Source organism: Passer montanus, unplaced genomic scaffold (assembly GCF_014805655.1).
Source record: "Passer montanus isolate IOZ18808 unplaced genomic scaffold, ASM1480565v1 scaffold22, whole genome shotgun sequence".
Classification (NCBI taxonomy): domain Eukaryota; kingdom Metazoa; phylum Chordata; class Aves; order Passeriformes; family Passeridae; genus Passer; species Passer montanus.
The window spans coordinates 12073727-12088828 of NW_024366815.1; the positions used below are offsets into that span (position 1 = coordinate 12073727).

At 40.4% G+C, this 15102-nt stretch overlaps 1 long non-coding RNA gene across 1 annotated transcript in view; it reads right to left on the reverse strand.

Moving 5' to 3' along the window:
- The window catches only part of LOC120502345, a 123360-nt gene that overhangs the window by 15855 nt on the left and 92403 nt on the right, over positions 1-15102 (reverse strand). The window contains exon 4 of the long non-coding RNA XR_005627514.1: positions 11913-12007. This is a non-coding gene — a long non-coding RNA (uncharacterized LOC120502345). The remainder of the gene's footprint in view (positions 1-11912; positions 12008-15102) is intronic.

The following is a 15102-nucleotide window of genomic DNA, read 5'->3' on the forward strand; positions in this document are numbered from 1 at the left end:
AGACATGCCAGGTTTGGTACTCCATCTGGACAAGAAGTCAAAATAAAACCTTATTGATGGAATTGGAAGTGACAAAACAGCAGTACATCTTCTTCAAATTCTTGAGCTAAATAAAATTATTCAGAATATCTGACACAAAGCATCCCTGGTTTCATTCTAAATTTCTTTTAATCTGTGACCTCAAATGAGTGAGCCTTGGCTCATTTTCATAATTATGCATGGTTCTTCCTGAAGGCTGAGAACTGTCTTAGCACAAGCTTGGCCATAGAAGAAAGGCAGTGCAAGGTACACTTTGGACCTTGCCATAACTTCACTCCTCTGCCATCCCAGCTAGGGGGAAAGCCATTCTAAACTACCCTTCCTCACACCAGCTCTCACAACTGCCAAACAGAAGAGATACAGCTTTGATTTTGGCCTTTGCTGGCATTTCTGCAATGGTGGTTGCTCAAAAATTTGCATTTATATTATTTATATTATATATTTTAATAGACAACATATTATATATAATATATCTATATAATATTTATATTATATAGTTTATAGTATTATTATATATAATATAGTAATTGGTGCTCAGGAAAATCTACCTGATTTCTGATGAAATATTAAAGTTACCAAGACATCACTGCTTAGGCAGAATCAGTTGCATTTTGCATTTATGCTTTACAAAGCATAAAATTATTGTATTGATCCAGTCTCAAGCAAAAATGTCCTACTTTGGCTTATTTACACCCATACAGGGAGCATGCAGGGAAAAATCTCATAAGAAACCTACCCCTTCTGTTCTTGAGGTGGGCAGTACAAGTAGCTTTCCCTAAAAGGGACTCTGAGTGCAGAAAAAACATATTTATTGTATAAATCAGATACCCTTTCTTCATGAACTTTGAACTACTGAACATGTGGCATGCTGCTGAAGTCTGTATAAAACTGGAGAAGACAGGAATTGGGTAAGAATAAGTCTAGGAAAAACATAAAACTAACTTCTGGAAGGTCTGTTTCTGACCATGACTGCCCTTCTCATAGATGTTGAACCAGCTTTCCGCTGGCATGTTCATATAACCAATCGTTAGAAAATCTGGTGTGTTCATTTCATGGTGCTACAAGATAATGCTGTCTGAGAGTCATGGAAGAGTGGATAATAAACAGAGTGGGTTTTGCTAGTATTAATGGTCAACAACTCACTGATACTGCAGCTCATAGTTAAGAGCACTACTGTTTTATCATACAAGAAACTTATTTGAGCTCCTGTTCCTATAAGAGTGTTTTCTTGATAATTTTCAATTACATGTTCTTGATAGCTGCCTAATTTCATTATTATTCTTCAGTGAAGTGTTTTAATTTTCTTTTCTTCTTATCTTGAAGGGACCAAGGAAATTTGCAACTGTCTTTTGATTTTTGGAAATATTACTCTCCGCAGAAAAAATAGTCAGTAATTATGTCTTTGTTGTCACATGCTGAGTTTTTGTTCTTTTGTTCTCTTCAGACTTCTCCCTTGTGTGTTGATTTTGCTACTCCCAGACTTTAAGAGAACTAAATTTCTTTAAATTTTTTTGTTGGAGGAAGTATTTGAATCCAAACTGTAAGAGGGGAGAAACAAAAATTTAAAAATACAATAAATGCCTCCAAAGAGCAAGCCTTGAGATATTCAGAGAACTGTGGTTTTCTGTGTTTAGATGAGATGTCCAGTAGTTTGTAAACAGTGCACATTTTCCATCTGCACTCCAAAGGGCGAATAGATAAATGATGAGAGGATTTGAAATTTGGGATAATGAGAAGTAACTGATGTACAAGGGCCTCTAAAAGGATAAATTTATTACTTTCAGATGATTTTTTGGTCACACTCTATTGATTAAAGTAGCAATATCATGGGGCTCACATACACACACTCCTTAATCTAACAATGAATTTTGTAAAATTCCTTGTTTGGGAGCACAAAACTGACCTCACCTCTGTCGCTGCTGAGCAAAGACATCTGTTGCAAGTTGTGGTAATGCCTTTAAGCATCTTCATTCTAGAAAAGCTTATTGGTCTGTGTGCAGGCAGGGTGAGGTGTCGTTCCACCACATGCAAAGACATCTGTTGCAAGTTGTGGCAATGCCTTTAAGCATCTTCATTCTGCAGAAAAGCTTATTGGTCTGTGTGCAGGCAGGGTGAGGTGTCGTTCCACCACATACACAGTGAGCATGCCTTACTTTTGGGCTGTGGAACAAACTGAAACCATGGGAATGAGCACTGCTATAAAAGAAAATAAAAAAACTCAGCACTTTGGAAGCTGATTCTTCAGTTCCTATGATATTTTACCCCCCGGGTGTCACTGAGGAAGAGCAGGGATGTCTGTGAGATCCTGGGACCACATCCAGTTGCTGCAGAGGAGCCCCAGACTTGGCTCCCAACAGCCATGGGCAGAAGGAAGGGGCACTGAAGTTAAACACTGGCAGGAGGCTGGGGGTGGACAACATGTGTGAGAGGCGTGTGAGCTCTGGGACAAAAGAACATGTGACACAAGGACATGTGACCTGCTGCATGGTCAAAAGAGACATTTCCACCTTGCTTTCTGGTCCCTTTTCTACCCCACTTTCCTCATACTAGATTTATTTCCATTAAGATCTGCTCACACTGAGTTCCAGATAGACTGGGCTTGAGGTGGAGGAGGTTCTGGACAGGAAATGTCAGCTCTCAAGCCTTCTTGCATGGACATAGACACCGGCCTTCTGCCCCATGGGAACACGGAACATGACTAGCAGAGCATCCTCCACTGCGCCACTTCTGATTTTGGTCATCATGGTGTATCTCAAATCTCCCCACGTGCCTTTGGAAGTGCCATCTGGCCTGCCTGATATTTTTAACCAAAGCCCAATCGTTTCTATCATAAGAATTTGTAGGATCACGCTAAAGAATTTTCTACCCTTCTATTGTAGTGCTCTTCACTTGAGGCAGAACACTGATGACCAAAAGGAGCATGAGATTGCTGACCTGTTACTGTTAGGTTTGAAGGTCTCCATACTGACCCTTATCTTCCCAAGCCTCCAGAGTGTCCTAAGTCTTGTCTTGAAGAGACAGTTCCCCCCGGTATGGTGGGAAAGGCTGCAGCCAGCTCTGAACAGGAGAGACAACACTGCCTGTGACCACCGACATCCAGAACAACCCACAGGCTGCACCGCAAATCAGTTCCCACTTCAGGCTGCAGCACCTCAAATTTATGCCAAATCGTTCCAGAACTATCCACTATTTCATTGATTTGGGGTTATTTCCCATTCCCTTCCAGGGACATGAAAAAGAAAAACAAGATAGAAATTATCATAAGTAGATGCTTAGTTACCAAAGGGTAATTTTAATCTAAGAATCTGAATTGTTATTTTAAAACCTATATACCCAAATGGACTTATTCTTTACTGCAAGAATGCACAATATCTTCTGTTCTACCTGAGGGACTTTCTTGCCACATTTCATACAGAAACCAAAAGTGACAGAGTTATTATGCTGCTTTTAATAGAAATAATCTCAAAATTCATGAGCTACTGTCTTCATAAATATGTATTATGAAGTGCCTATTTTAATGTGATTAGATGTGATTTAGATGTTAAATAGCAGTGTTCTGGAATACCATACTTGGCTAAGGAAAATTTCAATTTTATGACAGCAGCAAGTTTTAAAAGTTTTATTTGTAATTTCTACTTCTTTTAGTAAGGCAGCCATAATATTACTCAGAAGCAATGTCTTTCTAGCACTTTTCCTATCTGTTTCTGTTTCTCTAAGCACACAGAAATTAGACTTTGGAGGTAAAATTTCAGGTTCTAAAGTACTGACCCAATCTGTTTGGGAAAGTGGGCATAATTTAGGTAAAGCTTATTCCTCCTTCCACCATATTATTGTGTTTTTACTATTATAGGTCCAAAAGACTGTTCAAATGACATTTGGCTCTGGAGAAGTGAGCTACTAGGCACTAAATAGTTATTGCTGCAGGTACAAAAAGTAAAGTTCCTTATCAAGGTCTGAAAAATTAATAGGGAACACGTCAATCACAACCTAGAGAAATATTCCAAAAGAGATGCATACATTGTACTCAAAAAGGACAATCTCTTTTCTGAAGTTAAATTTTATAATAACTGAATGAATCTCAGTTTTCCCAAAGCATTCCTGGCTAGTCATGCCTTTGCAGCCATTCATGGAACAATGTCACACATATCATATATTATTTATTCCTATGTAAAAACCAGGGTGAAGCAGCTGCATGGGTCAACTTTTCAGAGTCTTTTCAAACAGTACAAAAGTAGAGACAGGAAAAAATAATAAATAAATGCAGACATTTTGAGGCAAATGGCCACCTCAGAGCTGATTATAGAAGTAAGGAAAATGTAGGCCCTCAAGTGCAGTACTGTTGCAAATACTTGCTGGAGGGAAAGTACACTCTGAACAGAATACCAGGGAAGAACAGCTCCAAGGGGGAAAAAAGAAGTATGTATGGTTTGAGTTTAAAACCATAACTCATTTACATTAAGAGATCAATCAGTGGGAAAATCCATTCTGCAGTGTTAGCCCATCAGTGAACAAGCTAATTGAACACAGAGCAAGCCAGAGCCTGGGTGGCCTCTTTTCTCTTTTATCTGCACTGCAAAGCTCACAGCAGCTCCAAGATCCCCCTCTCCAAGCCTGGTGCTTTCAGACAGGGTGACCATTCGACTGAGCCCAAGGAATTTCATCTGCAAGAGCGTAACATCTTTGAAATTTATTTCCCTGCTTCTGAATGGGGCTTGAGAGCTGCGGTCAAGTGTCACCCAGTGCTGTGCAGGTCTGTGCCCTGGCCACGGGGCAGGAGCTGGGTGGCCCTGCTGGAGCTGGAGCTGGAGCTGGAGCTGAGAAGGCTTTGTCCAACACACTGTGCTGAGGGCTTCTGAAACAAACACACTTATGTAACTTGCAGAATCATCCCATCTTTCCCCTATGCTCTTTTGGCAGAAAGGCTCACAGGAAATATCCTGTTAGTGGAGATAAAAGGGTTGATTTACTCTGTTCCTGGTAATACATAATTGCTTAATCACAGGCACATAATTAAACTCCACTGGGAAGGTTACAGTGACAATGATTGCCCAGCAAAGACCAGTTCCCCCAGAGACACAATATTTGCATCAGCTCTACATTTTTATAATGGGAAAAAGGGGAAATGCACTAAAAAACCTGAAAGTTTGGCAAGAGCTGTGGAGGCATGGAGCAAGGGAGGGTGGACACAGCCAGAGAGGCACCAACAGAGGAAGGGGAGAGAAGGTTTTTAATTATTTCCCTCACTAACTGAGATGTTTGTGGAAGCTGTCTCTTTGGAAATGCACTTCTTGTGTACTGAGGAGGTCACCAAGCTCAGCAAGTTCTAAAGAGGCCTCTGATGTGCTGAGCACCCTCCCAGACAGTGCTAACACTGGGGCCCACCTGATGCCACCAACCACCTTCCAAAAATTGTTCAAGTGGATGGCATGAGGCCCAGGGGAACCAGGGAACCACCAGCAGCAGAGCAGCTGCAGCACACCCGTGTCTGAAACAGCAGATTCCCAGCACAGAGAGACCACTACCCAGCCTGTCTCTACTGTGAGGAAGCAGCCTGAAAGGAGCAAACAGAAAGCTGCTCTTCCCAGTCACAGGAGGCACTTTTGCAAACTGGTGCATGAGTCATAACTCCTTTTATTGAAACTTGTTCTTCAGTCATCTGGAAGTCAGAGCTAAAGATACTTTTTAATTTCTTTGTCATGTAAATTCTGTGTCACTACTGTATTAGGCAGTCACCAAGAAGGAGCAGGAGTTTGCTGAGACTGACAGACTTGTGTGCATGTCCACAAGTCCAAGGCTTCCCCAATAACTGTGTAAATGAATTGTGCACAGAAGAACACTGCATTCATTTTTATCACTGGTGATGAAGAAAGTATGAGAAGTTAAAAACAAAATAAAAACCTTCAGTGCACGAGAGATGCTACGTTCCTAACAGACAGAAGACACTCAGTTCCAGTTTGTGGGAGACAGTCTGTAAGTGCAAATAAAGAGCATCACTTCGCAGCCTGCAGAGCAAAAGAAGAAATATCTCTGCTTCAGAAAATAGTGCTTGCTTTGAGCTAGAAAGAAATATTTCAATAACAGGTTGTGGAGAACGTAACTTCAAAGTTTGGAAGTTGATGGAGTTTTGGAAGCAGTTGCTGAAATTTGCATCCAAAAGTGATTTAACTTCCCCTGTAAGTGATGTGTACACATGGCACACACCACTTAATCACATATGCACTCAATGTATGAACTCCCACTTTCTTGACTTCCCATTCCAGCTTTCACATTTTTTCCAGCATGAAAAGAAATGAATTGAGCTTGCAATAGGATGTGTGTATAAATGCCAAAGAAAAAATTAAAATCAGCTGCTATTTGAAAATTTCTGAGCCTGGAGTACTTTGTTTGGATACTTAATGCCATGTAAATACTGTACACCATTGTGGGCAACCAGTTGAAGGAAGAACTCTTTAGGCCAAAGCTATTCCAGTTTTCTTTGGCTTACTTTGGTAGTATGACCTTTCATAGTGACCAAAATGGTTATAAAATCATCAGGATCTGTGGAGAAAACTGTTTTTCTGTGAACTGGTTCCTTAGAGTACGGTAATTCATTCGAAAAGCATTTTCTTTGCTCCTGCCAAAGAGGAAATATTCTGGCCAGAAAAGAGAAAATGGGGGGGACATGATGGAGAATGCATTGCTTAACATCTTCTTTCCCCTAACTTACTCTCCTGAGAAAGTAAGATTTCCTGAGACCATATGGAAGCAGAATGGCAACAGCTTGCAGTATGTTAAAGGTTTCTGCAACAAAACAGAATTCCTTTCAGCCTAAAAGTACAATCAAAGCATCTCACTCAAAATTTTTAGGAGAGATCTTTCTTTTGAGAACTTGTCAGCATAATTATGGTAGGAACAAATTTACCAAAACAAATCTTCACTTTATGAATGCTGGTAGCTGTCATCTCTAAAAATGTTTAAGATACAATACAGGAAGAGAATGAGACAGAAAACTTTTATATCTTGTTTAATACTCTAAAATTATCACCATCACTAAATAAGAAGGGACATGTGGAAGAAAAACAGGCAGTCATTTTTCTCTTGACACTATTTAAATCTGCTTGTACAGGTTTGTTTGTACCTGTACAAGAGATTTAACTTGTACAGGTACAACTTGCAGATTTAACTTGTGCAGGTAGTGAAAGATGCAGCAGCTTGAGCCTCATCTCATTTGGTGGAAAATTATGTTACCTTTCCCTCCAATCCCTTTTATTTTTTTCTTCTGAGTAGCATTGCACCTTCCCCAAATACGTGAGAAGGTGCATGTCCAATCACCCCAAAACAGGTAGAGGCCAGGAAGGTAGCAGCCACTCTGAACGCAGAGGTGCATGCCACCTTCCATGTTGCAGGATTAGCCGAGCCACCTGCTGTGTTTCATTTCAAAGAGCGCATCCTCAATCCTTCCATTTGGTAGGAGATATGGAAGACACTGGCTGGCAGCTCCTAATTTGCATCAGGTTTTATTAATTTTGGTTTGCTTCACAAGTCACCCCAGCAGTGAGGTGAGGAAAGCAACAGGTGCTATGGCCTGTGTCTACCCGGCCTCTGCCTGCTACAGGGCAGCAGAGTGGATCTGTGTCCGGTGAGAAGTGTCAAACTAAGAATAGGGATAAAAAGGAGAAACAGTAAGAGAAAACAGGGAGAAAACAGGAGACAATAAGAGTAGGAGAAAATCAGAGCAGGATGCCTCTTCCTCTATCTCTAGTTTCCTCACATTTCTATTTTCAAAGTCTGCTACCATGTATATAAAAAGCATGTTGGATGTTTTGGGGCCAATAAGCAGCACACCACAAGCAAACAGGAATGCTCTTATTCAGAGACATCAATGATATGATGCTGGGCATGGACCCTGAACTCATCTGCAGCATGATGGGCATCTTTCTGATGATATCCCACAGAGTAATCACAAATCATTCTGAGGTAACAAGACCCTCCTGGATTGCATTGCAGTCATTTGCAATCACTTGGCACAGCTAGAGTTTTTCTCCTCCTGGGTTGGAAACAGGACCTGAAATACCAGGGCCTACTGAAATACCTCATGGTCGACATCAATGATGGAAATGCAATTAATATTTCTGCCTGGTCTATAGTGACTCTGCTCTCCTAATGTAGTAAAATAGTTAGAAAACCAATGGCACATAAACACTTTCCAAGTGGCTGTCCTATTAAGGTTATGCAAGACCCAGGGCAGTCTTCTGTGACGTCAGCTCTGGCTCCTGGCCTGACACACAGTTACACAACAGGAAAAGGCAAGGGCAGAAAATGGAGATGCTCTGAAGTTATCAATTTTTTGAAATACAGTTTAAGCACATAGCTTCTGTTGCCATCACTGGGAAAACATCAGACAGGTAAACAGCAGCGGAGAGATTTATGGTGACACTTGGACATGGTGGTTTTTTTTCCTTTCCTATATATTATTCTTTATTCTTCTTTTCATGTATCTATCCTGATTTTGCCTCTCTGAGAGTCTTGGCAGGGGAGCAAAAAAAGCTCAAAAGTACATAGTTTATGACTGAGTAATGTTCTACTAAAGGCAGGGAATCTCTCTTTTTTTTTCATGGTTTCATTTTCATGGGTTTTTTCTTACTTTTTGCATAAGCTGTTAGCCTAGAAGTCCTACTGATATTTTTCATTCCTTCCACACTAGTTGATTTGTGCTGGTTGCAAGAAGCACGTAGTAGGGATTTGGCCCAGCACTAGGGGAGACCACAAGCAGGGAAAGGAAATGTCATGTCAAGTTGCACAGGAAAAGGAATCAACACAAACCTTTCTCCTCATTGCCCACTTAAGCCTACTGCATTATAGCAATGAATGCTGAACATACATGGAAGTGCATCTGCAGTGGAGAACTCTAGGTGCTGCCCTTGGAGGTTAAGTTCTGCTGGTCTCACTTCCCAGTGCTGTTTGGAGAGAGCAGGGACCTCATCTGGGAGAAATGGTCATTTCCTGCATTAGCCAGCCTTTTTGAATGCTATTTTGCCCTCTCTTTAAAACCATGTAGGTGACCCTGGCTGATGAGGAAGCTGCCCAGGATAAGAGGGGATTTTGTGCTTCTCAGAGCACAAACAAAACCCTGTGAAAGGTTTTCGTAATGCTCCTTGGGCGGACAAGGCTGTGTGAAGGAACTACGGATGCTCTTTATGGTGCTGGTGGGAGAGGTCTATGTGGGATGGGCACACAGCTGCTGGCCTCGCCTGCTGGGCTGCACAGCACAGCCGGCACAGAGGAGTGGGCTGGAGACCACAGGCAGGAGAACCAGGACGTGCAGCACCTGCAATCTGAGCAAGGGGAAAGACAGAGAAGAGGGTAGCATGCACAAATATCTGTTATCCAGCTATTGGACATACTAGCCAAAGGAAAGGCCTCCTCCCAGTTGTGGGAAATGCAAGCACAGAGAGCTCCCAAGGCCTTGAGTATACAAGCTCAGAGACAGAGATGGATACAGTGTTTGGCCTAAGGCCTTGGAGCTCTAGAATAGAATGATGAAACAGACACAAAGTAAGAATAAAGATTCATAGTTTAAGCAGAAATAAGTTTGAAACAAGTAAGTATAGGCCTCATATAAGTGAACAAATATATTAAGTAAGATAGTAGAAGATAGTAGAAAACAATTGAGTTTAACAATAGATCTTGTTGTAGGAAAAAAAAGGTAGAAGATACAGCAATAAGTTTCTGTAGGTGCTAATGAGTTATGTAAAAGTAGCTGATTGGATAAGAAATTTATAAAAAACTTTGTAACTAGAATTACAATGGCTTCCGATGCAAGGCTTCTAATGTGATAACTTTGCATGTAACAACCTTAGTCTCACCCTTCCATGAGACTGATTTTGCAATAAACGCCTCATCAGTTGACCCCATTTTTATGTATCCCGATCACCCAGTCAAAAGAGTTTTCTGGAAAACTCCCGATAGCCATAGAGACATATAGAGTCCAGGGCTTCCCTGTTCCTCCTCAAAAAACTCACAGACTGCTGCTTAATTCCCATATTTTTCCATTAGACTGTCTAAAGAGCTTGACTGTTCACTCAGTTGCTCAGTTAGGAGAGTGCATTTGCTTGACATGTTGGATCCCATCTACTTATATGTGCAGCTATCCTTTCTACTTACAACCAGTTTGGGCCTTCTCAGAATAAAGCTGTGAAACTTCAGACAAAACCAGTAGTTGGTAATGAAGGTTTGAATTGTAAGCACTGATAAAGTTCAGTCTGAAATAAACATTTTGTCTTCAATTTTCTGCTACAATTTTATGATACATACCAGCTTATATTAATTTATTTTAGTGGTATCTTGGAAGAAGACACCAGAGAAAAACCACTCAGCCAAGGATTTCTCTGTTGGTGAAGAAAATCACACATGAAGCACAAAACGACCTATTCTCTATGAAGTCAGAAAGAGCAAAACCTTGGATTTGAAAAACTCTGGAGTTTTGTGGAATGTTTGATCCTGATCTGACACACGTGACTCAAGTCTTTGTGGCCCATTGTATGTTGGGGTGATTTTTAATGAAGAAAATAAGCAGTAAATGCAGGTCTGAATGGTCAGGATCCCTGGAAGCCTATGCATTAAAATACAATAAACCAATTCAGAATACTGGTCTTTTTTCCTTTAGTTCCATGTTACACCCTCAGCATCTGCCTTAGCCATCCTTGGTAAGTTTTTTTTTTATGCAGGGTGTGTATTTTATATCCTGACTGCTTGGTACAAATATTTCATTCTCAGAACTGGGACACAACTATGGTTGCAATCCAACTACCACCTATTGTGGATTTCATGTGTCTGAACTTGTGACTGTCTACAAAAAAAAAATAAGCTTTTCTGTTCCGCCTCCGGTCCTCCCAATTCAGCTGGAATCATCATTCAGGGAAAAGTGACCTTCTCAGTGAAAAGCAGCTGTCTTTCTCCTAGTTTGTAAAAAGTCCCTGTATTTCTCTGAAGCAATACAAATTCCTTGCATTTTATAAAACACCCATTTCACTTGAAGTTAATGCTACCTCCAAATGATGTGTGTGTATGTGTATTCTCACGGCTTTGAAAGAAGCCCTTCACAACATGTGTTTGCATCAGAGATGCGACTGCTGGACTCCCATCTGAATGTTGCTATTCTCATCTCATCTCATCTCATCTCACATTTGCTTTGCCAGTCACTCTCAGATGTGACTTCCCAACCACAAGAAATTGTTTTGAGTTGGTATCAACCTAATTGATCTGTATTTTCTTTGTCTGAAATAAGATTTTAGTGCCAAAAGAAAGGAATGGATTTTATTGCTAGCTCTTCAGTTGCTATGGGGCAAAATTCAGACAGGACAGTACATTTTCACAGGTCAAAGTCCACAGGACAGTAAATTTTTTTCAGAATACTGGCTTTAGTCTGCCTTAACCTAAATCATCCTTGCTGTGCTTGGAAAGAACATGAATCAGGCCATCCAGTGCTAAAATGAGCCATCATGTCCTTACACCCAACTCTGTCAATCCTGGCACTATTTTGTCTAACCAGGTCTTTGATACCTCTGAATAGCTCTGGACTAGCTTGCTCCCCACTGCAAGCTAGTCTAGGTTCTGTCTGCTCTTGCAGTCCTCACTTTCTAGCCTGTATCTCTTCCAGATCACCTAAGATTCTCAGCTTCTGGGAAATTAGATGAGTTTGGCTCATATCAGTGAAGTTTCACCATTAAACATGCTTTGAAGATATGACCTAGTACTGTCAAAACTCAGTCCTTTCACTTCCCTCTTAATTTTTCTCTGTTCCTACCTTTTATCTCTTGATAGATTCACAATGTTCCTTCCACTCACTTTAACATCTAAGCAGTGTGAAAGTGCTGATGCTCACTCCTACATACCATCATCAGCATTCAGCTCCCTTCTTCTGTTCATATTTCTGAAACTTTCAGATCTTCATCTTCACACATGCCCACTGCAGCATTCTGCTTGGAATCTAAAAAACATATCAGACGTCAGACATATAAAGAAGTTTCTGAGATAATTTTCCAGCCCTGTCTTTCTGAGCAAATAAACCTTCATTTTGTGACCCTCGCCTGGCTTCCTGAGGTCAAATTTTCAGGAATTATCTTTAATACCACTCATATAGCAAAAGCTCTGGCAGTTCCTCTGTCATTATGTGTATCTACCGAAGTCTGTCATGACCTCAGTCTCTACTGCCCATTTGACCTGTTGCCAAAAGGGAAATTTTATGTTTTCTTCCCTTTGTCCTTTTTGAATACACAGCTCTTCAGAGGTGTCCTAGTTCTTCTGGAAAGAAGAAGGCTGGTCCTCCATGTGATTTCAGTCCTTTTTTTAAACCCTGCTCTGACTGCAAATGTCTAATTATAAACTATGAGGTACTACTATCTTTTTTAATTAATTTATTTGACAAGTTTGAACACAAATAAACCATAAATCATTGCCAAATGCCCAGGTGCACATGTGCTAACTTTTGCAAGAATTACTTCCCTATCACCCTTGCTTTAATTTTCCCCCTACTAATCTTCCAACTCCTCATTTATTAGTCATGAATCAGTAGAACAAACCACAAATGTAATATCATTCAGTATGTGTTTGCACAGACACATCTCTATTCTATTTCCCACCCCTGCTTAGACTGTTTTTTGTATTAGAAGCCCAGCATGGGCTGTTAGCTGACACTCCTACAGCCCCTGTATCTTGCAGTGATGTCTCTGGGATGTTCATGCTATGTGCTTCTAGGTTTAGCAGAGCAGAGTATGGCAGAGGTCTCATAGTCATGGTTCAAATTTTGTGCCACAGAAGTGGTGCACAGGCAGATTGTGCAGGGACCAGCAAGGCACCTCCTTGGTGAAATGGTTGCCTTTGTATTTTGACCTTTGTGTAAGATACAGAAAGATGAAGAATTCTTTCAAGTTTCATCTGAGGACAGCTGACAGCCTTGTTCCACCAGACAAGGAATGCTCTTAGCCATAGACTTTACAGTAGATACCTTTTTTTGCAGCCTAAATTTTCCCATCTTGGAGGCCTGCTATGGAGATTGTCTATTTGGTTGTTGTGAGGCTGATTGTTTATTTTGGACTTAGAGTAAATAAAAACATATTAATGTTCAGCAATTACACAGAACAGTTTACAGATAGCTGTTTGCAAATCATTTAAAGAAAATAGAAGTCAGAAGCTTGTTTGAAATTTAGTTTGTTCATAATTCACGTGGTCTCAAGGTCTTTTTAGATTTTGTTTTTGTTCATGTGACTGGTTTTTTTTGTCCTAGAGATAATTTTCCATAGTCTTGCTTCATCTAGTAGGCTCAGTGTCTATTGTTATACACTTCTTTTGTGAATCTACTGTAACCTGTATGCCTTCACTTTCTTACCTGCTCCAGAATTTCCTGCTCTTTCCTCTGATACAATTAATTGCTTCATCAAAAGAAACCTAATACCAATACCCTCCAATACTTGGTAAGTACCTTAACACAGAAAATTTTGAACATGTATAGAGGGAACCACAGTGAGGGTGATGCTTCAGTGTGAATATTTGCCTTCCGGGACTGCTGGGACAACAAGAGATTACAAAATGAACTAAAGCATTGGCAGTGTCAAATGCCATATAGAAAGAGTAGATGTGCTCAGTTATCTCCATTGAAGACACAATCAATCTTACGTTGCTACCTATCCATCTGAAAAAGCATCTCTGCAATACAGCCACAAGCAGTTAAACATCAATGAGGGCCAGACTTGCCCGTTCAACTCTTGCTGAATATATTCACAAGGCTATTGAAAATCTAATAAAAACACTTCTGCTGTGGGCCGTAAGAGACATGGAACTAGAGCAGAAAAACCCAAAAACTTCTTTCTGTTTTGTTCTACACCTGCAGAATCACTGGATATATGAATGAGAACAACATGTCCCCGCAGCATGGCCTGAGTGCAGGCATGGCTTGGGGCAGAGCCCAGCATGGCTGCCAAGCAGCCTCAAGCACCAGCGATCTCTGAGATCTGCTGCTCTCAGGGTGATAAAGACACGAAAATCTCCTTCCTCACACCTTCCCCACTTTTCTCAGAAGTAGGCCAGATCCACATAATTAAATAGACTGTCTCCCAGGAACATCAGCATTTACCTTGAAAACAGGGGAAATGAAAACTGTCACAAATACCTTGCTTTTTGTAGCACTGCTGAGAAAAACAAAAATAGGGAAGCAGAAGGACATTAAAATATAATTCCTTTTAGAATCATAGAATATCCTGAGTTGGAAGAAACCCACAAAAATAATAGATTTTACCTGCTAAACCTACACAGGACAACCAAACCCCAAAAAATTACACCGTTATTTTCTTCTTTGTAATCACCACCTGATGACAGCCATGAGTATTCCATGGATGATGATTTTCTCATCACGGTAGGAGGAAAAATACTCTGCAAGCAAACTAGATTTTCCTCAATTTCAGAAAAAAAATATGTTGTTACAAGCACAAAAACAGCAAAGAATATTTTCACCAGTGGTGTTTACTTTGAGGGGCCTTGACAAAAAAGAAATATTAGAGATCTTTTCCTCTGGAGCCTTCTCTTTAAAGAATAATGCTGAGCATGCTAAGATGGGTAGACAGACCATCATGTGTCTTATGTGGCATTAGATGGATTTGGATGAATTTGGGTGATATGTAGGCCTTCAAGTCCCTGGCTGGTAAGGATACAAGAATCAAAGGAATTTGATCCTTCATTTAAACAGTCAGATGGGAGAGAACTAGGGTGAACTTTAGTATTTCAAATATGACTCTGAGTTTGTTAAGAGGGCTTTATTTATGGTGACACTAAGAAGGTCAGAGAAACCAGAATAACACCTTGAAATTTTTTTCTGGGCTCTTTTCCTAATGTTCTTTATCCCCAGCTCTTCAATTTTGCAGGCAATTTGCACATCCCTTTAAATAAAAACTATCTAATGTTCAGAAAAAAACAAAATACCAGAAGTGACCAATAATCTAAACTATACCACCTCTTTATTCCAATGGAATATCTATTTATGCTACTTCAAATTTCTCACCTCTAATTTTTTAATTTTTTGTGGTGTTACAA